We start from the raw sequence: 23,959 nt of genomic DNA on the forward strand, positions 1-23,959 counted from the left end.
CAAAGAAATGAGACACAAATGTGCAAGCTCTGATGGTATCAATATGGTGTATGTCTTTGTGATGATTCCAAAAAAGATATGTCAATTTCTGCAAATAATCAGGTGATGCTATTTTCCCCACCAAACAATTCACATTCTCCAAAACTGTGCTTGACCATGTCTTGATTGTATAGAGTGCAAACTAGACAAAAGACCCACTATCAGTTTTAGTATTTCAAATTATACACATTAATATAAACTTGAAGCATACTTGGCATCTTCTCGGAGGAAGCCTGGTAATCTGTATTTTGGCTTTAGTGATCACAAGATTATGCATCCTTCTTGCTACCACCACCACACAAATAACTTTATAGACACTAATGATCAAGTTTAAATAAAAAAGAATACATCCTCTTTGTTATTGTGCATGCCTGCAACTGTTATTACTCACTAGCATTCTAAATGCTTCTAAGATATAATAGGTTTATAAAAAGGGTAGAAGATGCTGGGAAAGTTACTTAAAGTATACAACCTATCATAGACATCTAGGAATTTCCATTCCCTTGCTCAGGTCTATGAGAATAGTCATAGTCTAGATGCACAAAATCCCGTTCTATGTTAGGAAGAGATTCCATTTTTTCTTGAAGTGCTTCTCCAATGTCATGAGCATCCTGCAAGGGCATATCACTAGGTAACACAATGCCAATTTCAACAAAGAAATGAGACAAAAATATGTAAGCTCTGATGGTATCAATATGGCGTATATCTTTGTGATGATTCCAACAAAGATATGTTAATTTCTACAAATAATCAGGCGATGCTATTTTTTCCACCAAAGAATTCACATTCTCCAAAACTGTGCTTGACCATGTCCTGATTGTACAGAGTGCTAACTGCATAAAAGACCCACTATTAGCTTTAGTATTTCAAATTATACACATTAATATAAACTTGAAGCATACCTGGCATCTGCTCAGAGGAAGTCTAGTAATTTTTATTTTGGCTTTAGTGATCACAAGATTATACATCCTTCTTGCTACCACCACCACACAAATAACTTGATAGACACTAATGATCAAGTTTAAACAAAAAAGAATACATCCTCTTCGTTTTTGTGCATGCCTGCAGTTGTTATTACTCATTAGCATTCTAAATTATTGTTATCAGTGTTACCATCTATAAAGAAAAAAGTCTATATCCCTATATGTACATACAAAGAGAGGTTAGATATGGTAATCCTAAAGGAGCCAACTAGTATTATCTATAGTCATGTGTTCTAAACACATTGTATACATACATATGCCTTGCAGTAGTCATTACTATAATCTCTGAGGAAATGAAACCCCAATACTTTTCTAAACAAATAAGATCTCTAGAATCAAGTAATGCAAATGGTCACATCTACTTGGAATCTTTAAAACAACTACTAATTAGTGGAAAGTGGAAACATATTCTATGTTTGATGTGGGTTATACGAGTTAGCTAGGAGCACATATATAGACATTATTTGGCTTTATTAACTATGTAGGCATTATTGTAGAAAATAAAAATGTGAAGTATCCTATGTTACAGTGTAAAGTAAAAGGTTAGAGAAGTGCTTATGACTATTGCTCTAGCTGGATCAATCCACCGGTAAAATTTACTTCCAAGAACTGCAGTGGTGAGACCAATTGAATTGGTGATGACATCAAAGAAATGATCTTGGGCATATGCCTTTACTATCTCATTTGTAAAAGTCCAACAGTAGATTACAAGGACCAACTTCACAACAGTAACTGAAACCATAATTCCAACAAACTAGAACTACCTATCTCCTTCAAACAATACACCTTAGTTCTGCATAATTTAGGAATGAAGTTGGTGTAAGAGTATTACTTATATGTAATATGCAAAAGTAGCTCATTTAAAAGACAATACATTTAAAAGACAAAACAGTAATGATGGAATAGATGGAAAAGAGCAGAACAAAAGAAAAATATTTGGTGCAGAAGAAAAGCATACTTCATTTCACATTTAAGCTCAATATTTTACAGCTCCAAAATAATGATCAGAATAAACAAGTGTAAAACTCAACTTTTAGGACAAGGAAGTATGTCTTCATATTGTTCACTTTTGCGTCATTGGAAAACCATGTAAATCAGGCCAAGTAAAACTCAACATCAACGATTTCTATGAGTATTTTCATTTGTATTCACTTACAGAATTTTGGCAAAAATAGAAAGCTAGAGCTCAAGCCACTTATACCATGTAATTCCTTCAAAAATGGTGAAGGGGGTTTACTAATCCAAAATATTAACACTCACCTGATGATGTTGTATTTAAGAACATACATATGGCCTCCAACACTTAAATATTATTTTAACTTATCAAAACCATGTTGTTTAAAGGATTTAAATCATGAGCACAAACTTGTATCTATGGTTGTAATTATGTCCAATAAAATATACTTTATTTGCAGTAATAGGATACAAAGCTAAACAAGTGACCAAAAAAGCATATAATATATATTCCATGTTCATGAAAAGTTCAAATCATCATGAGAACCATTAGGGGAAATAGATATCTTGTTCTTAAAGGTATACCCTTGAATGGGGAATTTACCTTTGAAACAAGTTGTCGAATAGACTCTAACATGATTTGTAGTCCCAATGTAACCATAATTGAAGCAAAAACTAGAATTCCCTGCACATGGAGCATTCTATTATGAATTAACAGTAAATTAGTGTTGGACAATTCAAAATGCTCATTCTTTGAGCAATTAATATAGACCATGACAAAAAGAATATGAACATTCAAACATCAATGAGTAACCATAGCAATAGAAAGCACAAACTACAATGAACAATCTAAAACAATTTCTTACACTAATCAAGAATAGAATTCATCTTCAGTTATATTCATATCTTCTATGAAATTACTCAAAGATCTTAATGAGTCTCATCCTAGTCTTATTCATAAATTAAAATGAAACCCCCATTCCCAAGGATGCAGGGTAGCACATAAATGCAATTTGAAACAATAAAACATCAAGTTGCAAAGCTTAAAGTTAAAAAATAGTAACATCTTTGGATTTTGGATTTTGCAATGAAAAATTTTCCCATATGGATGCTTCCCTATTACATGGGATCTCTTATCAAATCTCAAATAAGAAACCAAAGGATAAGAAGTCAAGAGGCCATAAGAAGAGCTTAAAGTACATAATATATAACAAGCACAACTAACAAGTGGAAAACCTAATTAATAACCATCAAAGTTGTATAATTTTTAGGTGATGATATTTAGCTATCTTTTTCCGTAACAATATTGATACTAATATCATGTTATTGCTTCCCTAATTTTTACGTAGAGCATTTTGGTGAATATTCAAGATACAAAAATAGGCATTTTAGCAGAGAAAAGGTTTGATGTAGAAAAATAAAAAAGGGGATGCACTTGCTTAAAACTTCTATTCCTACAATTTTTTGGAAGCTGTAGCATGTCCTAGTTTTCTCTACCCTCCCAAACTTGTTCTCATGGCTACTAGATTCAAGGTTTTGGTGTGTAGATATAAGCTAGGTTCAACTTGGAAGTATTTGATGATTTATCGGTATTCCCACCTCAGACACTATGTTGATTGATATGATATTTATATGTATTGTAATGCTTCATTATTTATTAAAACCTATCCGCATTCATTCTTTTCCTCCAATCGGGTCAGAATTACTATGGAGCAAGAAAATTGTGTGATGGAAAACCATTTGCTATTTTTTTTGCATGTTTTCTATTCTATAAGCAATTATTTACATCATAGACTTAATTTTTTTTTGCTTGTACTTTGACAGAAAAAACATGATGTGCATCTCAATGTTGAAGATCCTAATGCTGATGACTACACTAAGCCACAATTAGATGATTCACAATTAAGTGATTGGTTAAATAAGGATTTAATTGAAAGCATTCGCAACAAAGGTTGCTTGCCAAGGTGAAGCAATGGATGAGAGTGATGAAGATGATGACTCTGCCTATGGAGATTTTGAAGATCTAGAGATGGGAGAGAAATATGGAGATGAAGCTAATGATAGCCTGGAGGATAGTAAAAATTTGAAGTCTACAGAAGAACAACGAAGACTGAAAAAGCTTGCACTTCGTGCCAAATTTTTTTCTCAATATCCTTTTGGCTATTTTGTTTTCCAGTCATACAATGCCTACTTTTAAAGATATTTAGTTTTCATTGTTCATAACATTGTGAAAAAAATGTTCTTGGACAGCACTGTGTATGAGATCCATCCTTAGGATATGATCCAGGATTAGAAGTCCAGAGTTTCCCTTGCATGGGTGACTGCATTGCAAGAGTTGGGAAAGTCTATTTCTAAAGAATTAATAGTAATTAGGTACACAACCACCTGGGCACAATAAATATGAGTGGAAAGAGCTAAATGACCATCTACTTTAAGGTTGGGAATTGGGATAGATAAATGGAATGCTCGGATTAGTAGTAAATAAATTTAAACAAAAAAAGATTATCAATTTAGCCAAAACATAATATTATGTGCAAGAGACAACACAATATTGTTCACTGGTTTCTCTTATTTAATACTTTTGGCACAATAAGTCTATGAATTGTAAATAATAAATATACTTGTGTGAATTGCAAACATTGTTTACTGGTAACTCTAATTTGGTATGTTTTGCAGCATCTCATTGTCACCTAACTCAAATGGATAGTCATGGCTTAACTCATATTTGCTTCTTCTAACTAGATTTTCTTTAGCTTTCTGAATAAAGTTCCATATGGAAACCTCATTTGTTGTAGATATAAGTGCCCTCTTTATTTTCTCTATAATTATCTTGATAGGTTCACTAGATAAACATTCTTCAAGGGCACAAATCATGTCTTGACCTCTAGAAGTTTTGATGATAATTGCACTAGCTCTGTTTAGTTCTTTGTCGTGGTACAAATATGAGGTGGATTATTGTAGCACTGCTGGCTCTTGATGGTGATCACACCACCTAATATTACACACATTTGTTTATGTTGACGATGAGGAAAAATAGACACTTCATCGTTTAGTTAAGGTATTGAATTTATTTGAGTTTAATAATGTCTAATAAAATAGTAACAATTCTCTCTTTTGTTGTGTTTGGTATTTATGTCTTGAGATTGTTCCAACACTACATCAAACTGAGCGAGCTAGAGAAGAACCAGAAGCTGAATGATCTGCTTGATGCACTGGACTTCAATCAAGTTGTGATATTTGTCAAGAGTGTTAACAGAGCTATAGAGCTGAACAAGCTTCCTATGGAGTGCAACCTTCCATCAATCTGCATTCATTCTGGAATGCCACAAGAAGAAAGGTATGTTTGATGTTGTTTTTCTTTTTGAACCTACCATGGTACTTAATGTAACAATTCCCTTTTCTCATCTATTTTGCCTCTTTATGTTGCAAAAACCCATATTCAAATAGCTCCAAATATTAATGCTAGCAAAAATCCTATACACACAATTAGGATGGTAGGACATAAAATTTCATTTTTACATGGACTCCACTCTAGAAAAACTGTTTTTAAATTAATTTTTAATAAAGATTTTGATTAGGCTTTTACAAGGCTATTGGATTCTTATGACAAAAATTAGGATGTCTATTAGGATTGATGGTTGGATTATTGAATTGGGTTAAAAGATTAAAATTTAAATATTCAAATACCATGGGACTTAGCTTCTTTTCGTCTAGGATCTATTCTACTAAGTAGTCTTAGATAACCAATAGATGAATTTAAAAGAAAGAAGTGCTCATATTAATGAACATGAAACCATTTCCCAATTCTATGTTTGAAAGATTTATAGAGAACTTAGTTTTAGAGGATTATATGCTGGCCTGGGGCCTACATTGGTGAGAGCTTTCCCTGCTAATGCTATAGCTATCGTCACTTGGGAACTTACAACAAATTTACTAGGGGTGAAATAGTAGTAAGAGCATTACATTAAGAGATGAATGGGTTTATACCTGTGTGAATTTGTAAAAAGTGGTATTTTCTTTTTTCAGTAGATTGTCCTTTATTCGTAAGAAAATGATATACCTAGATAAGTAGGCATATTGATGTACCTAGGAACTGGCATTATGTCATGGGACTCAACCAACAATATATTTGTACCAAGTATAGTGCACTCTAATGGTATTGTTCATACAATGTTGATATTTACTCAAGAGGACTATTTTTATTTAGTTTTATTTGCCAAGTTTCCTTTTTAGTTTGATTTTGTGCCTGTGATGCTTTAGACTCAAATGCCTACAAATGCTTCATGCAATGTCCAGTCTCAACCCCTAATCACCAGGCAATCTCCTAACTCTTATTATAGTTTTCTTACTACAACGTCGTATCCAGTTTGCATGTGATTCTACTGACCAAAAGGATCCTTAACCACAAACAAGAGTAGTCTCCTCTACCCAAGATAATACAACTTTGTTTAGATTTAAACAAGAAAATCGTAGTAGCATTATTAGTGAGGATTTGTGTTTTCTCAAAAACTTCTTATCTAAGAAAGCCTTCCTGAGGGTTGTGAGCTTGTCTATTTCTCCTTTTACATCAAAGGTTCGATGCAAGCATGTTGCTAAGAGCCTACCCAAGGTTACAAATGCAAAGTGAACTAGTTTTTGATTACCTCTTTTATTAGAGTAGATTTACTTGTGGGGTGTAGAGAACATGGATAGCTTGCCTACTTATTTAGAGTTTTGTTTCTCATCCTTTTCTTGAATATCATATCAAAGAAAATATATAGAGCTCACACAAGTTTGTATGATTCTCTATCTAATTTTGGTAGATAGAACACTATTATGGCTTGAGACTATGTTCAACATAATTTACAACCTCAACAAGAGTTGGAATCCTAGTTTTATACATATGTGGCATTGGTTGCAATAACAAGAATGTCACTACATCATCTAGATATATTCAACAAATCAATATGCATATCTTGCAATATTGGCTTGCCATTAGATGAAATTTCATGGAGGCAGTCAATAAAACAGTTCAAATGCCTTACCTATGATTCCACATTTTGCATGCATGTCTACTAGGGCAGTTGCAACTTAAACAAATATATTCTCTCAATATATCTATTTTGTGCATATCCAACAACCATGGCTTTTGATGACCACATTACATTCAGACATCCTGTCAAATAGTTCACATGACTTATCTATGCTTCCATTTTGCAAGCATGACTCCCAAGGAAAATGCTACTACATCATCTACATTGTCTGAGAAAATCCTTTATGCTTTGATGGACGCCTATAGCTTATCCCAAATTTCTCATTCAATAGTTATGAGATGATCAATCAAGAGGAAACAGTTGAGAGCTTAGAGTGACACAATTTTTAGATGATCATATGAAATGAAATGGGTGTGCGAGTAGAAAGAAACTAGAAAGACATTGTGTATAGATGAAGGCATGAAATGGATCATTTTGGAGTACTCAGCATAGACACTTCACATTCAGTACATATCATCATTTGAGATCAAATGGGTGTGTGGGATTATACGCATAGTGAATAATAAAGGAGGGAATTGAACCCTCCCTGAGGCACACACTTGTTGAGGTCCACTTCAGTAATGGCCCTTCCTATGAAATTGTTGTGTAAACCTTTCTAATGAGATAATGTGTTATGAGCTCTTCATCAGTGGGATGGAATGTGAATCCAGGAGGCAGTTGTGCATCGCCCATATCATGACTATAACTAAAGTTAAGATAATTCAATGGGTTGGTAAAACTTGGTCAAGATTTGGTCAAAAATTAGGTCAAAATTTTGACCAATAATGGTCGAAAGATGACCTCAAATCTACTAATGCTAGAATAGGGTGATTAGATGTAGGATTGTCCTTTTCCTCAAAAAAACATAAACAATTTATTTCTTCCTTTTGAGATGAAATGGAGAGAATTGGAGGTAACTTGTTTATTTCATTTTCTTGGAAAAGGATGATTAGAAATGAGATGGTTCTTGTCATTTGAGGTACTCGATGAACTTAAATTACTCTCTTCTAGTACTATGCATTCTAGTTCTGTAGCTGTAAGTGATTACTGACACTTTTGGTCCAAATTGAAGGTCTCTTTCCCTTCAATTATTGAATAGCATCAAAAACCATGTTAATGCATATGTGAGGCATGACTCTTCATTATCATATGTATATGAAGTTGTTCCTAATACTTTTCAATGTACAAAAATCATTAATGTAGAGAAAAATTAGTATACAATAGATTGATTAACATATCTCAACAATATTTTACTACACAGACCAATTTCTATAAACATATCTTAATGATATTATTGTGAAGTACAAACATCCATATTTCCATATTATTAAATTGTGTAGAGTTCTATTCTTGTTGATTATACACTACTATATAATATATATAATAAAATAAAATTACCTGTCATATGAATCAGATCAAAATCAACAATAATGACCCCTTTCTAGCTGAATTGTAAAACTGAGTCAATTACCTAATTTATCTTTCTTAGTTAAATAATTACAATCTAAATGAGTAAAGATTTACACACAAAGGAATGTCTATATGTGTATACACAATTATTGACATTGAAGGGATAGCAATCTCTAATTTAAAATATGCTATGATAGTAAATGCTACTGGTGGTGATATGTGGATGGTGTTATGCTTAATGGACATGATATGCTCTTGAAATTGATATGTATTTATTTTGCAGTTTGATTGCTAGATCCAATATGCCAGTGTTTCTACCAAGACACACTTCACTCAAATAGAGCATGTTTGATATAGGACTAATTAGAGAGGTAATGTTCAATGATGTAGGATATTAATTTGCTAGAAGGTCAAAAGTGTAGACTCAGTGTTGGTTATATATAACTAATGATGTTGAAAGAATGATTTATAACTTTCTTATATATCTTCTTTCACCAAAAGGTACATTTTAAAGAGACATCTCTATACACACCATTTAGAAAATTTCACTATTTACATATCAGTCAATTTTTTTATTACTGACACACACTTATTCATATTTTGTATGGCTACCGAGCTCATTGAATAGTCTACAGTGCTTGCCTTGTAATCTAGTAGCTACTGAGCATTTTAGTGGTTACAAAGTGTATTCAATCAGTGAGAAACCTAGCAGTTCAAACTAAGTAGATTAAATCTGGTAGTTCAACTAGAGTAGTTCAATGGTTACCAAGCATTGTAGTTTCTATCGAGTTCATAGTTCATGTAATGTGAAGCTAGTGTAAACCAAGCTTATGTGTTTACTGAGTGATTTAGTTTATGAAAAGTTACACAGTATCTACCAAGTCACTAGTGTAGACCAAGTTCAAGACTACATTGAAGTCATCAGTATGGATTGAGCCTCTACATCTACTGAGTGCATGATGATGCCAAGTAATGATAGTGGACATCAAGTATCAAAACTTCACCAAGATAGTCTTCAAAACCCAAGTGTATTCATTTGGGCTAACTTTGTGATATGTGTATTAACTTCTATGATGGTTGACTTTGTAATTTTGTAATTTGGATTGGTATATATGTGTAATGTATTGTATCACATATAAATGAAAGATAATAAAATGTGTATGAAATGCAAGTGCATGAAGGCAAATATAGGCAACAGATAAAGATTTTGAAGGCCATATCAACATAAGGAGCAGTAGTGACAAATCTATCACAAAAAGGTGATTAGTACATTCAAGGAATCTCTATCAGCAAACTAGTTGTAAGTTAGAGATCTACTATTTCATTCTAACAGGTGAACTAGTCAAAATCCTTTCACAAGGTAGACTTGAAAATCTTTCCTAAATCTCTTAATAGAGTTCATACTTCATTGTGTGTTTGTAAAACCTCTAACAAGGTGGACCTAGTAGTCCTAATTGCTCCTAATAGGGTAGATCATAAGAAGTGATCATTGTAAGCCTTAACATGCCAACTTTATGCTGCAGTATTGAAGTTTTGTGGTTTTCATCCCCACCCTAGTTTTACTTTCTATTTGGAAGGTTTCTGGGTCACCAAATCATTGTGTTCAAGTGTTGTGGATGCTTTTATATTTTCAGTTTCACATGCATTCAATTAGATCAAATGTGATAAATTAAATGTTAAGTGGTTTATTAGATTCAAAATTGAAATTGGTATAAAAATTTTAGAAGTTACTAATTCACCCCTCCCCTCTCAATAACTTAGCATAGTCTTGAATATTTCCAACAATTGGTATTAGATCTTTGTGGTTCTGAGGAAAAAGTTTAACAACTTGAGAAAAGATCATGGATAATGGAAATATTCAGACTTGATAAGGAAATTGACAATGAAACGTTGGATCTGGAAATTGCCATTACACAGCTCATGAAAGCTAAGGGGCAACTTTCCCAATCCCTAAAAAGAAGAAAGGAACTTGCAAATCAAATAAATGACCATCTCTACATTGAAAGAATTGAATACTTTTTCCCTTCAAGAAGTTCAGATGAAGCAAATGATGCAATCAAAAAACTCCTAGAGAAGAATGGTTCCCTACAAGAAGAAGTAAGAAAGCTGAAAAGAGAACAAGAAATTCAATCAGTAAGGTTGTGTGAAATCTTGGAATGAAGGAACAAGATAAAAGAAGAAATTTATGGAAGAAACAATGAGATCCAGAATCAATCCCTTTAGCATGCAAATCTTATGGATCAAATCTCCAAAGCAAATGAGGAAATCATGAGCCAAAGATAGATTGATTAAAGATTAAGAAATTATCTAAATTTAGAAAGACAAATCAATGAAAAAATAAGAAATGAGTTGAGATCTAAAAAGAAAATTAGTGAAAGATTTAAAAATGACTTAAACATTAAGAAGCAAATCAATGAAAGAATGATGAAATCTCAAGTAGACTTGGTTCAACTGAATGAGTAGAATCTCTATAGACAAAAGGGTAAAGTAGGAATTGGATTCAAAGAAGAAGGTGAATCCTCTGAACAAGGTTCTCAAAGGAATCAAAGACCTACTTGCAATCACTATGGTAAGTTAGGTCATACATCAAACAAATTTTGGAGTAATGGTAAAGAAAAATTTAATGGAAAATGCTACAATTGTAGTTAGCATGGTCACAAGGCTAATGAATGCAAAGAGAAAAAAAAATTTGATGACAAGTGTCACAAATGCAAGAAACAAGGTCACAAGGCATTAGATTGTAGAACTAAGTCATTCAATCTAGTAGAGCAAATTGTGAAAGCAATATTCGGTTGGGACTACAACACTTGGTGTAGATGTCATTACTATGGAGAATATGGACACATTGCATGAATTATGTTAAACATCACACAAGGAAAAGACATACCACCATAAGATGCTTCACTTGTACTAAACTTGGTCATCTAGCCAAAAATTGCATGAACATAGGTAAAATTGAAGATCAAAAGAAGGCAAAAGCAGATAACATTCAAAAGTAGATGAGGCAATAATGGATTCCTAAATCTACTGAGGATTCTAGTTCAAGTAATGATGGTCATGTCACTCAAGAAGTGGGCGACTCTACCATTTTCAACTAGGTTTCCAAAGGAGAACTAGAACTACATTATCAAGATCACATTCAAATAGTTCCAATTGAAAAGTGATAAAGATCTAAATTAGTATTCAGGATATAAAAGGATCACTAACAAAGATCAATATCAGTTATCATCAAGATACCTTCTCTACTGAGTAAGGTTAGGTTATGGACTCTATTGAGCAAGGTCAGGAGTAACAAGACACACATGGTTACCAAGTCACAAAGCCTTCACTAAGTAATCAATAGAATAGTGGATTACAAGCTATCAAGCATGATGTCAACCTAGCTACCTTTGTAAAATCTTTAGTTCTATTATGAAGAATTAATTTATAGAGTGATCAAGAAAATTTAAGTGAATCTGTAGTAGATTATCAATGTCTTCATAGTTTACTGAGTAAAATGGCATCAAGTAGCAACAAAGTGAAGAGAAGGTCTGAGATGTTGGTTCGAGGAGTCGAGTGGAAAGCGTCAAACTTTAAACTTGTGCTCGCGATTGTAGAAATTTTTGATACAGCCAAAGCTTAATCATAGATTCCTCCAAAGATACTTCTTGTTAATGATATTCATACTCATTTCAATTATTCTATTCAAGAAATTATAACCCTAGAAATAGATGATGCCCTAAGTGAATTATGTGTTAATGGAATTCTTAAACCTAAGCATAAGCATTTGGAAGACAAAGGTTTAACTCATATTCCTCACATGCCCTAAAGTTTTCAAATCAAATGGATTAGATAAATTCTAGGTTGGGTGCATAATGGTCAGCTATAGCTTGAGCAATCTGTTGTGATTACAAAGAAAATGATTCATTGCATCACTAGCCTCCCTATGCTCACCAAAGCTAAAACCACCAAAACCCTAGGTTGGGCTAAGCTAGAAAAGAAAACCCCAGCCAACTGGAATGATAGAGGCATGGAAATTAGTAGTGTAATATATGTAGAACTAAAATTTTGGATTCATGCCATAGCACATAAGATATATAGTTCGAGCTGTCTCAACAACATATATTGTGAAGCTATGGACTTGGCTTATAAAGTAGTGAAATACAATCTATCCTATGACTTGATAGATCTATTGTTGAAGTAGCTCAACAAGAATATGGAGAGTATCAGGACATCCAAGAACAAACCCTATAAATTTGGTTCACTCTTGACATCTTTGTTCTTTTATGTTCAAAAGTTCTTCCCTTCTAAAGGCATGGTAGTATGGAGAAAAGATGTGCCTATATTATATCAGATGAATGAATACATTGTAGAAATAGGAGAAAACTATGTTAGCATTATGGACAACTACTTCAAATTTTTCAAAGAGAAAATTAAAAATAGGTTTTAGAATACCTAAGAATTTGGTTGAGTATTACAAAGATGATATATGCTTTATGCTTGATTGTGACAAAGTTTACATTCAGGCAGTCAAGCCTAGAATTGTATGGGTAAAACTACTTCCTTATGAGGTAAATATTGATGAAGCAAAGGATATTATTGAGGCTCTAATTAATGAACTTATTGATCCAAAGGCACCATACTTTGGAACCTATGATGAGGCCAAAGCAAGAATAGAACTAGAGATAAAACTCCCTCAGGCAGATAACAAGGGAAAGAGGAGGATAGCTAAACTAAAATCCAACACCCCTCTCATGTTAACTGAAGGTAAAGGAGAAGATGTAGAAGAAGTAGAGGATGAAGGGGAATTAGAAAGGGAAGAATAACCTATGAAGAAGAAAGGAAAGGTGATCATCACCAAGCCACCTAAGCCATCCATTGTAGTCTTCACAAGGAGGTCCAGGAAGAAAGGTATTGGTATTGTCCTTAGCAAACCTCCTCCCACCTTCCAAGAAAATTTGATATAGATGGAAGAAGGTGCACACATAACAAACTTCAAATCTTTGAAGTATGAAACTAGGATAGAGGTAGATAAGAAATAGTTGGAAGAATTGGTGTTGATCAACATGGGAAAATGGAAGTATTCACCAAATCAAATAGCCTCTCAAATCTCTAAAGAATTATTAGAGAATATAAAACTAAGATGGGACTTTGCAATGTAAATAGAAAAATACATTTATGCACAAACCCTAAGGCAGTTGCTATCGAGCATGATGAATGTTGAGGTAAAAGACTCTTTGAAGAAAAATGAAGACAAAATGACTCTTAGGTTTAATACATGTTTAATTTTGATCAAGGATATAGATTATGTGGTTAAGAATGCCACTAGCATGTGGAATAATTTTTATCATCCACATAAACCAAGTGACTTCCTAGTAGATGTTAAGGATAATGATGATGATAGTGATGATGATGAAGAAGAAACTTATACTAAGCCTACACATTTTGACAATGAGGAAGATGAAGAAGGAGAGGGGCAAGAGGCAGAAGCTATAGAGGAAGATAAAGAAGATGATGAGGAGACTAACCCAATGAAGATAGCAACTATAGTCACTACCTCACTTCCTCACTCTCCAAGAAAACCAATAGCTATATCATGCTTGGAGACAACTTCAACAAGTTTGATTGTGATAACCACAGACACTTCAAATGTCCAATCACTCTTCACCCCCATTCAACTCAATGTATCTATAGAAAAAGTGACTTCCACTTCATCTACCAAGTTGCAACCTCTCAGTTCTTCAACTACTGAGTCATTAGCTATGAATACAGTGTCTTCTACAATTTTGAGCTCTTTAGTAGTAAGTACTTTAGTTTTGGATAGTAAAATTTTGTCTACTTCAATTTTGGATTCAACAAGCATTTCTATTAGTATTCCATTGGTTAGTACTATATCAATTTTCAATATAAATCTTAGTATATCTACAATTGTTTCCATCCTGAATACAAAGGCATTAAGTACAAGGATAGTTGAACCTAAGGTTCAATCGAGTACAAGATTTTTGGGAAGAGGAAAAGAGATAGAGGAGGACATAGACTTAGATGAGAAAATAGAAATTCCCAAATGGGACATTGATAATCTTACTATGGACCAAATGCACATAGTTGGTTAAATCCTTTAGAAGAAGGTAAAACAAAAAAAATTCAGAGAAGAAAGAGATAGAGAGTATAAGATTATTGATGATGCTAAAAAAAATTTGTCTGAGGAAATAGGTATTGAGGTAGATTCTTCTCAACCTATTTTGTTATAATTATTAGAAGCAGTCCAAAAGTTCAATCAAGATAGTAGTGGATAGGATAAATTAATTGAAAAAGTTGAAAAAAAATTTGACAACAAAGTGCCTGAGCACATCACTCAGCAAATTTATATTCAACAATTTGAGCTTTCATCAATTTTGACCAATTTTGAATCATCTTGCACCAATGTGACATCACTTTTGTGAAGTTATGTGATGTTTCAAAGTTCACTAAAGAAATAAAGAGAAAATTATTAGAAATCAATGAGGATCTGAAAGCCAGTGCTCAGCAGTTGCAACTTGACCAAAGTTCAAGCTTTGCACATCACATGAAGATCATATTTTTGTAAGACATGTAGGCAGAGTTGTTAAGAGAAGAAGCAAGGATCCGGTCATCACTAATTGATATTTAGAATATGATCCTTCCCATCATGGATATAATGTAGAAACATATATTTTACTCAAAAACATTAATCCATGACAACAACTTCTTTATTACAGATCACATAATAGAACTCTCTATAGAAGTACAAATTTCTCTACATACATGCAAGATTTTGTAGGAAAATTGGAATAAAACCCTAGCACTTATTCTTAAGGTACATTCTAATTTTTTTTTAATCTCATTTTGGTGTCTCCATGTAAATAATTTCTAAATAATTCTTTGGCATTATTGTCAAAAAGGGGGAGATTATTATTGAGACTCATGGTATACTATACATAGAGACACATGGTATTCTATATATAGAGACACATAGTATGGGGGAGAAACATAATATAAGGAGAATGTATATAATAGATGATGTATAGTATACCTTACAAAGATAAATTTTGAAAAATCTCAAAACAATATATTCTATCAAGCTAGTATCACATGGTGATGTATATAAGATTTTGGCTGATAAGTGTTTTTATCACTAATGCCAAAGGGGGAGATTGTTGACATATCAATCAAGTTTTTTATTAGTGACACACACTTATTTAGATTTTGAATGGCTACCAAGCTCATTGAATAGTCTATAGTGTTTGCCATGTAATCTAGTAGCTACTAAGCATTTTAGTGGTTACCAAGTGTATTCAGTCAGTGTGAAGCTCAATAGTTTAAACCAAGTAGATTTAGTCTACTAGTTTAACCCAATAAATTCAGTGGTTATCAGGCATTGTAGTTTCTACCAAGTTCATATTTCATGTAATGCAAAGATAGTATAAACTAAGCTTATGTGTTTACCAAGTGATTCAATTTATGACAAGTTCCACAGTATGTACCGAGTCACTAGTGTAGACCTAGTCAAGACTACATTGAAGTGATCAATATGGATCGAGCCTCTACATCTACCAAGTGCATGACGATACTGAGTAATGACAGTGGATGCCAAGTATCATAATTTCACCAAGATAGTCTTCAGAACCTAAGTGTCTTCATTTGGGCTGACTTTGTGACATGTGTATTAACTTGTAAGATGGCTGACTTTGTAATTTTGTAATTTAGATTGGTGTATATATATAATGTATTGTATCACATCTAAATGGAAGATAAAAAAATGTGTATGTAATGCAGGTACATGAATACAAATATAAGCAACAGGTAAATATTTTGAAGGCCATATCAGCATAAGGAGTAGTAGTGACAAATCTATCATAGAAAGGTGATCAGTACATTCAAGGAATCTCTATCAGTAAACTAGTTGTAAGTCAAAGATCTACTATTTCATTCTAACAAGTGAACTAGTCAAAATCATTTCACAAGGTAGACTTAACAGTCTTTCTTAAATCTCTTAATAAAGTTCATACTTCATTGTGTGTTTGTAAAACCTCTAACAAGGTGGACCTAGCAGTCCTAATTGCTCCCAATAGGGCATATCATTAGAAGTGATCATTGTAAACCTTAACAGGCCAACTTTATGCTACAATATTGAAGTTTTGTAGGTTTCATCCCCACCCTAGTTTTACTTTCTATTTGGAAGGTTTCTGGGTCACCAAATCATTATGTTCAAGTGTTGTGGTTGCTTTTATATTTTCAATTTCACATGCATTCAATTAGATCAGATGAGATAAATTAAATGTTATGTGGTTTATTGGATTCAAAATTGAAATTGGTTTAGAAATTTTAGAAGTTACTTATTTACCCCTCCCCTCTTAGTAACTTAGCATAGTCTTGAATATTTCCAACATTCACAACAGACTCAATAGCTAGTCATCTCATGATTAGCATTGATTACTTAGTTTTTTTTTTTTAAATATTATGATTATAGCCAATCTAAACAAATTGATGAAATTTTTAATATATGATAATACTAGACAAATTGAAATATTTATGTAGCACATGTTCTGACTAATAATTTTTTATTAATAACCATTATATGTTTAACTACAAATTAGAAATAAATAGAAATTGTGGCATTACTATAGTCATAGCAGGAAGATTGGATGTTAAAGTTACAAAATTTTCTCTGGTCAGTTCTATTTTATCAAAAAGGAGTTGTAAGAGAGCAATATATGTTTTTAAAATTTTTTGCCTTATATGAATATCACTTTTGAAGCAACCACTACTTGGATGGAACCTTACTTTCCATAACTCAAGGTTAGGAAAAAAAAAAAAAAACAATCATTCAAATTCAATCCTTTATACACTATATGGTTTTCATTCAATGTAATTGGTTATGATAAATTATTCTCCATGTAACCAACAAATATATTGTGAAGATTTTAGTTCTGATAAAACCAAGCATTAATATTTAACCCTTATAGAGTGCCTACCTTTGAGTCATGAGAAGAGAACATTTGTGTCAAACATTTCTCACTAGAGGATACTGCAAATGTGAATTATAGTGTAGGTTTGAGTTAAATTTTTAGCTTGAGTTTGTTTCTCAATGGTGGTGGGTTTTTTTCTCTTTTTCTATATGTAGAGCACATGTGGTTTATTCTAGTGATTTAACCTATTTTATTTTGATCTTACATATTGGTAAGTTGGGGTTTAGAAAGGTGTAGCTCATAAGTAGTCCCTCTCGAAGAGGATCAAATTTAGAATCTATGGAAAGAAACACCCACAACTCAAACCAACTCATCTACACTTATAAACTATGGCTTCTTTAGCCACACTAGAGGCTCTCTAAATATCATTTTATTTCCTACTACTTGTTTTGTTCTTATGCAATCTAAAAATACTAAGGAAGTATGCCCACATAATGGGTGAAAGTTTAATTGGTACTTTGATGATAAAATTCAAATGTTTCCTCAAGATTGTGAGCTCCACTAAGAATGTTGAGAAAGAACACATAGTTATTGGTTTTCAACACAATGAAATAGGAGTTACTCATGATATTGAAGTATATATATCCCTCATCCACTAGACCTGGATGGGTGCATGCAAACAAAATAGGTGTGAAACTAACATGGTTAGGATATGTTCTTGAGTACTTCATTTTTCAAAGAGTTTGGTAGCATTATTATAGAACCTATCTTGTCCATTTCCTATAACCATGGCATTCCATGATATGACATCCTTTTGAGGTATTTTTAGTCAAATAGTTCACATGCCCTGTGTATGTTTCCACATTTTACATACACTTCTATAGAGGCATTAGTAACTACAACATTTTTAAATAAATCCATTTTTTAATGAATCGATTTGTATCCATACTTGAAAGATCCGATTTTTACCTAGCTAGTAACATGTTGGTGAAAGTTCTAAAGCTGTCATTAACATCTATAAACTATATTTTCTAAGACCCATTTTGTGCATATCCTACAACAATGATATTCCATGAGATGGCATCTCTTTAAAGAAGTCTATCAAGCATTTCACTTGCTTTGAGTTTGATGGCATCTCTTTAAGGAATTTTGTTAAACATTTCATGTGCTTTGAGTTTTCTTCCACTTTTTGCATACATGTCTATCATGGAATTTATAGTTACAACATCTAATAGAAATACACTTTTGATTGTACTTTGATGGAGGTTCATATCCAATTTTAAAGCTTTCATTTTGCATAGGTTGTTAGGACTCTCACAAAGGTTGTAAAGTATAGGATTACATCCACCAATAGAATTTAATCAAAGGTTTCTATATCCTTTTCAATGAATCCATTTTGTACATATCCTACAATCATTGAATTCCATGAAACCACATCCCTTTGGAAATGTTTTTCAAATATTTCACATGACTTGTGTATCATTCCACATTTTGCACACATGTCTATTACGGTGTTGCAAAATGTGACATCTTACAAAAATCTTCTTACAAACATGTCATGATGGAGGTTTATTCCATTTTCTATAGTTCCAATCCAACATAGTTGGGAGCAGGTTGGTATTTGCTTAAAAGTTTCCAATGCGTTTTGGAAAAATGCAATTTGTGCATATTTTGCATTCATCAAAGTCAATGAGAGTACATTTTATTAAAGAATTTCATCAAATAATCCACATTTTTTATGCATGATTCAACATTTTAAGCTCACTTCCCACTATGATATTTGAATATATTCCATATTTAATTATGTTTTGATAGATGACTATGTTATTTTTTTAAGCTCTGATTTGAACACAGGCTAGGAGAAGACTTGCATAGGTTGAGGAGTTTGGCTTTGCTCCAACTAGTTGCATTTGATTAAAACCTTGTAAAGCCTTTTCAAAATACCCACTTTGTGTGTATCTTAAAAAAAGGCATGAACATTAAGAAGAGCATTTTTCACCCAAACAAAAAAAAAAGAAACTGCATACTTCCCCATGGCCATCTCCACCTCATTTATGCTCATTGTCAATTTTTATTCTCTTCTTCCCTCATCTTGTATCTGATCCCTTATCCTCTAATATATGTCCTTCCCATGCATCCCATGCTTTACTTCACTTTAAAGTTACCTTCAATGAGTTCATCTTAATGAGTACAATTGTAGATGGAATTAACTATTGCATAGGTGGTTTGACATATCCTACGACAATCATGTCAATCCTATGGTTTCTATCAGTGCATGTGGTTTCTCAAATTAATACAATGGTGTATCTAAGAGTCTATGCCAACTATATTTCCTCACATCATTTAGCATGCAGAAACATCAGCCACTATCATTCCTCCCTATTAGGAAATTTCTATTACATTTACTAATTTGATTTTCCTTATAATAAACCTGGTGGGATGATTCTATCCTTTCCTTGTTCAATCAAACACCTTATATTCTTCAATTTGTAGGTATCTTTTAATTTCTATATCATTCATCAATCTCCTTTCTGTATGATCTTCTTTTAACCTACCTATTTCTACATTGAAGTTTGATAGAAGAACATAAGTTATGGCATTCTTGGATCCATCTCAAAAAGAACACTTTCTATAAATAATCCCAACTATATATTCTTATGTAATATGCACATGGAGGAAACATGTCCATTGGAATTTTGATAATAAAGTCTAGAGTTTCCTTAAGATAGCTATCCTTGCTGAGGAGGTCAAGCATGCATACAAAGTGCTTGGTTTTAGGCATAATGCAATAAGAGTCACTCATGTTATTGAAATATTTAAAGCTTTCATCCACTAAACCTGTGTGACTACATGTAAACAAAACCCATGTGAAGCTTGCATGGTAAGAGTATGTTCCTCAATGTTTCATTTTTTCATAGAGTTTGAAAGCATCATATAAAAATCCATTATGTGCATATCTCGTAACAATGGCATTGCATCTGCTAACATATTTTTGAAGCATTTTGTCAAGTAGTTCACATGCCCTATGTATATATTTTCATTTTTCACACGTCTAGCAAGGCATTGGTAACAAAAACATCATAGGAAAATCCACTTTTTTTAGATTGATGTATTTATATACTCTGTTATAAAGCTTCTAATTTTGCACAGGCTTGTAGTATGCTAGAAAAGGTTGTAGATTCAAACTTTACATTTTCCAATAGAATTTACTTAGATATAAATTGCCTTTTCAAGAGATCCATTTTGTGTGTACCCTGCAACCCTGGTATTCTATGAGATGACACCTTTATTTGGTAGTCTATCAAACACTTCATGATTTGAGCATGTTTCCACAATTTCCATACAAGTCAATTAAGGATTTTATAGTTATAAAATCTAACAATTTCCACAATGTAGGGAGGATGCTAGAAAAGGTTATAGAATCAAACTTTACATTTGCCAATAGTATTTGTTTAAATGTATACAATTCCTTTTCAGGAGATCCATTTTGTGCATATCCTGCAACCCTGATGTTCTATGAGATGGCATTTTTTTTTGGTAGACTATCAAACACTTCATGCTTTGATCATGTTTCCACAATTTTCATACAAGTCAATTGGGATTTTATAGTTATAAAATCTAAGAAATATCCACATTTGGTTATAATTTGATTGAAATCCATGTCCAATCCTAAGGCTTTCATTTTTTCATAGACTAGTAGGATGCTAGTGAGGATGTGAAATATGGCATTAAATATGCCAATAGCATTTGATTATAGGTTTCTAATTTTGCATACCCTTTTTAACAAACCCATAATGTGCATATCCTACAATCATTGAATTCCATGAGACCACATCCCTTTCAAGTATTTTGTCAAACAATTTAGATGACCTCTGTATCCTTCCATATTTTACATACATGTCTATCAAAACATTGGTAACTATGACATCTACCCAAAAGATTTTTTCTAAAGGCCCTATTTTGGTACAAGTTGGGAGGAGGTTGGAAAAGGTTATGGAGTCCTACTTTACTCCCTGTTAGCTACATATGTTTAGAAGTTTCTGAGTATTTTTGAATAGATTCATTTTGTGCATATCCTACAATCATCTCAATTGTTGAGACTACATATCATTGAGGCATTTTTCAAATAGTTCACATGCCTTGCACATGCTTCCCCATTTTACCAATATGTTTACCAGTGCACTTACAACCAGAAAATCTAAACAAATTTTACTCTTATTTATGTTTTGATAGACACTTGTGAGGAGGTTTGTATAAAATCTTGTAAGGATTTTCTAGAAAATTCATTTTGTGGATATCCTACAATCATTACAATCTATTAGAGTACAATTGATGCTTGAATGTTGCCTTCCCATCTTATCTTTGGAGTTTTGGTTGTAATGTTTTCTGAAGTTCCCTTACATATGACATTGACATGAGTATCTTTATCATTGTTGCATGCATGGGTTATGAGAATACTTTGTTGTATTCATTTCTTGGATAGTAAAATCTACATGCTTTGGTATTTGATTATAGCAGTATGTTCTTCCTTACTATATCATGGTTTTGATGTTTATTAAACTTCTTTATGAAAGTTATTGAAGGCATGATAACATTTATATATAAATAACATCATTGTTATGGTAAAGTAATATGTATTCATGGATTGCAACAAGTTACATGTGTTTTCAAAATACATAACTCCATATTATCATTGTAGAACATTGGGAAGATTGAAAGGTTCTTTTTGGTTGTTTGGTTTTCCTTCTTATGAGTTCTAACACAATATCTTGGTGTCTTGTAATGGAGATTCCATGAATCAACAATTGTTGTTTTTTCCAAAGAATAACATAGTGAATCAATAATTTATGGACATGATAGAGATAAGTGAAGGAGCTGCATGAATTTTTAAGGGCTTCTTTCAATCAAAAGATACTAAACAACCATCTGGGTGAGAAGGAAAGATGGTCTATTGGAGTCTAGGAACTAGTCATGGTGGTCAGCAAGGAAAATCTCAGCAACACAAGGGTTTTAATAGTTTAAAGATCTCCTCAATCATTGAGAGCCTGAACACTAGCTGTTTGAAATGTCTTAATAAGGTAATGAAGTATTCAAGTTGATTTGGTAGAGGTATTTGGGATTGTTGACAGTTGTAGCTTGATTGAGGGTTGTATGCCAAATAGCATAGAGTAGGGTCTTCGAGTGATATGCCTTGAGGAACTAGTTAGAACTTAAGGTTTTGGAATTTGAAAGAATTCAATAATGGATATTTGATTCTATTTTTAGTATTGATGGATGTTTTAAGAGTTTGAGTTCTTACCCTACATTCCAAGGGAGGTTATAAGGGAGAGTCTCATATAAGAGCTTGTATTGGAATTTTGAAGCCCACCATAGTATGTAGAACCTATTAATGGTTGAAATCACTTAGTTGGCTAAGAGTTAAGACTTTTGGAAGCTTATGGGGATATGGTGTCAATAAATATCCTAGAGGGTGTAAGGAGATGGAGGTGTTGATAGATTTTTTAAAGAGCTTGACTTCTTACCCTAAATTATCCATTTTCTATTAGCATAGGCACATAAGTATGACCCATGATCAAAGGGTAGTGTTGTCCTATTTGTGTCCACCATTGAAACAATGATTGTGATCCATGTATCTTTAGGAATAACAAACATTTGATCTCTACTAAGTGGTACAGGGGCCTTAGGTCCTGAATGATAAATTAGGGAATGATCCATTTAGTGTGTTGTTTTGAGGAAATTAGGAGCCTTCCTTAAGCAGTTGGAACCCATTATCTCTGACTTATTTTATCTAAAAAGATTTTGGATAGAAGTTAGGAATTTAATAATGAAATTAATGCCCTAGTAATTTTTGGAATTCTTTTGTATGAGAAATGATGGAACTTGAGAATTTTATAGAAGAAATTATGACTATTTCAAATAGAAATTAAAATTATAAAGGGAAATGTCATGCAAGTTCTTCATACTCTATGCTAGTTTATAGTTACATATGTAGGTCTCTTATTGTAAGAAGAACATTAAATTTTATGCCTATAGCTGTATTTTCAATTCCATACAACTATCTTTAGAGAAAAGATGGAAAGAAGCCTAAGCTCACCTTCCCTAAGACTTCATGTTTAGTGGTTATTATGCAGTAGGTACAAATCATTTAGAATGCCTTAGGAAAATAACTAGGAAGCATCTATGAATAGGAAGAAAATGCTTTATTGTAAATCCTTTTAATGAACTTCTTAAATGTTACCATGATAAATTATAACCATTGTAATGCACCTTTGTCAACAAGATGACCTCTTATTGCAATCAAGTGAAAGCCTACAACCTATGAGCACAATAGTCTCATGAAGACACATGTCTTATAGATACATCAGCCTAATCAAGACACCTAACCTATGGGTGTAGTGATCCAATGAGAGTTTGAATTTTGGCAATTATCACAATAATGATTCCATTTGTATTGAAAACTTGTTGGCATGGAAGATCTTCATGTGCATCCTTGTGCTAGCTAATTCTTTGAAGGATCTCCCTAAGAATATCAAACTTGATGCCCCTAATGGTTTGTGGATTCAAACTTTTCTCTTAATGATTTGTCTATGGTTGTTGATGGTGCTATTAGCTCTACTTCATCTGACCAAGCTTGCATAATAGAAGCTCCCCTACT

At 32.8% G+C, this 23,959-nt stretch overlaps 1 pseudogene; it reads right to left on the minus strand.

Annotated features, from left to right (window-relative positions):
* Positions 1 to 524: 524 nt before the first annotated feature.
* The window catches only part of LOC149553628 (metal tolerance protein 5-like), a 126,615-nt pseudogene continuing 103,180 nt past the window's right edge, over positions 525 to 23,959 (minus strand).

The sequence above is a fragment of the Cupressus sempervirens genome, chromosome 6 (assembly GCF_028749045.1).
Source record: "Cupressus sempervirens isolate cs-2001-9-10 chromosome 6, ASM2874904v1, whole genome shotgun sequence".
NCBI lineage: Eukaryota > Viridiplantae > Streptophyta > Pinopsida > Cupressales > Cupressaceae > Cupressus > Cupressus sempervirens.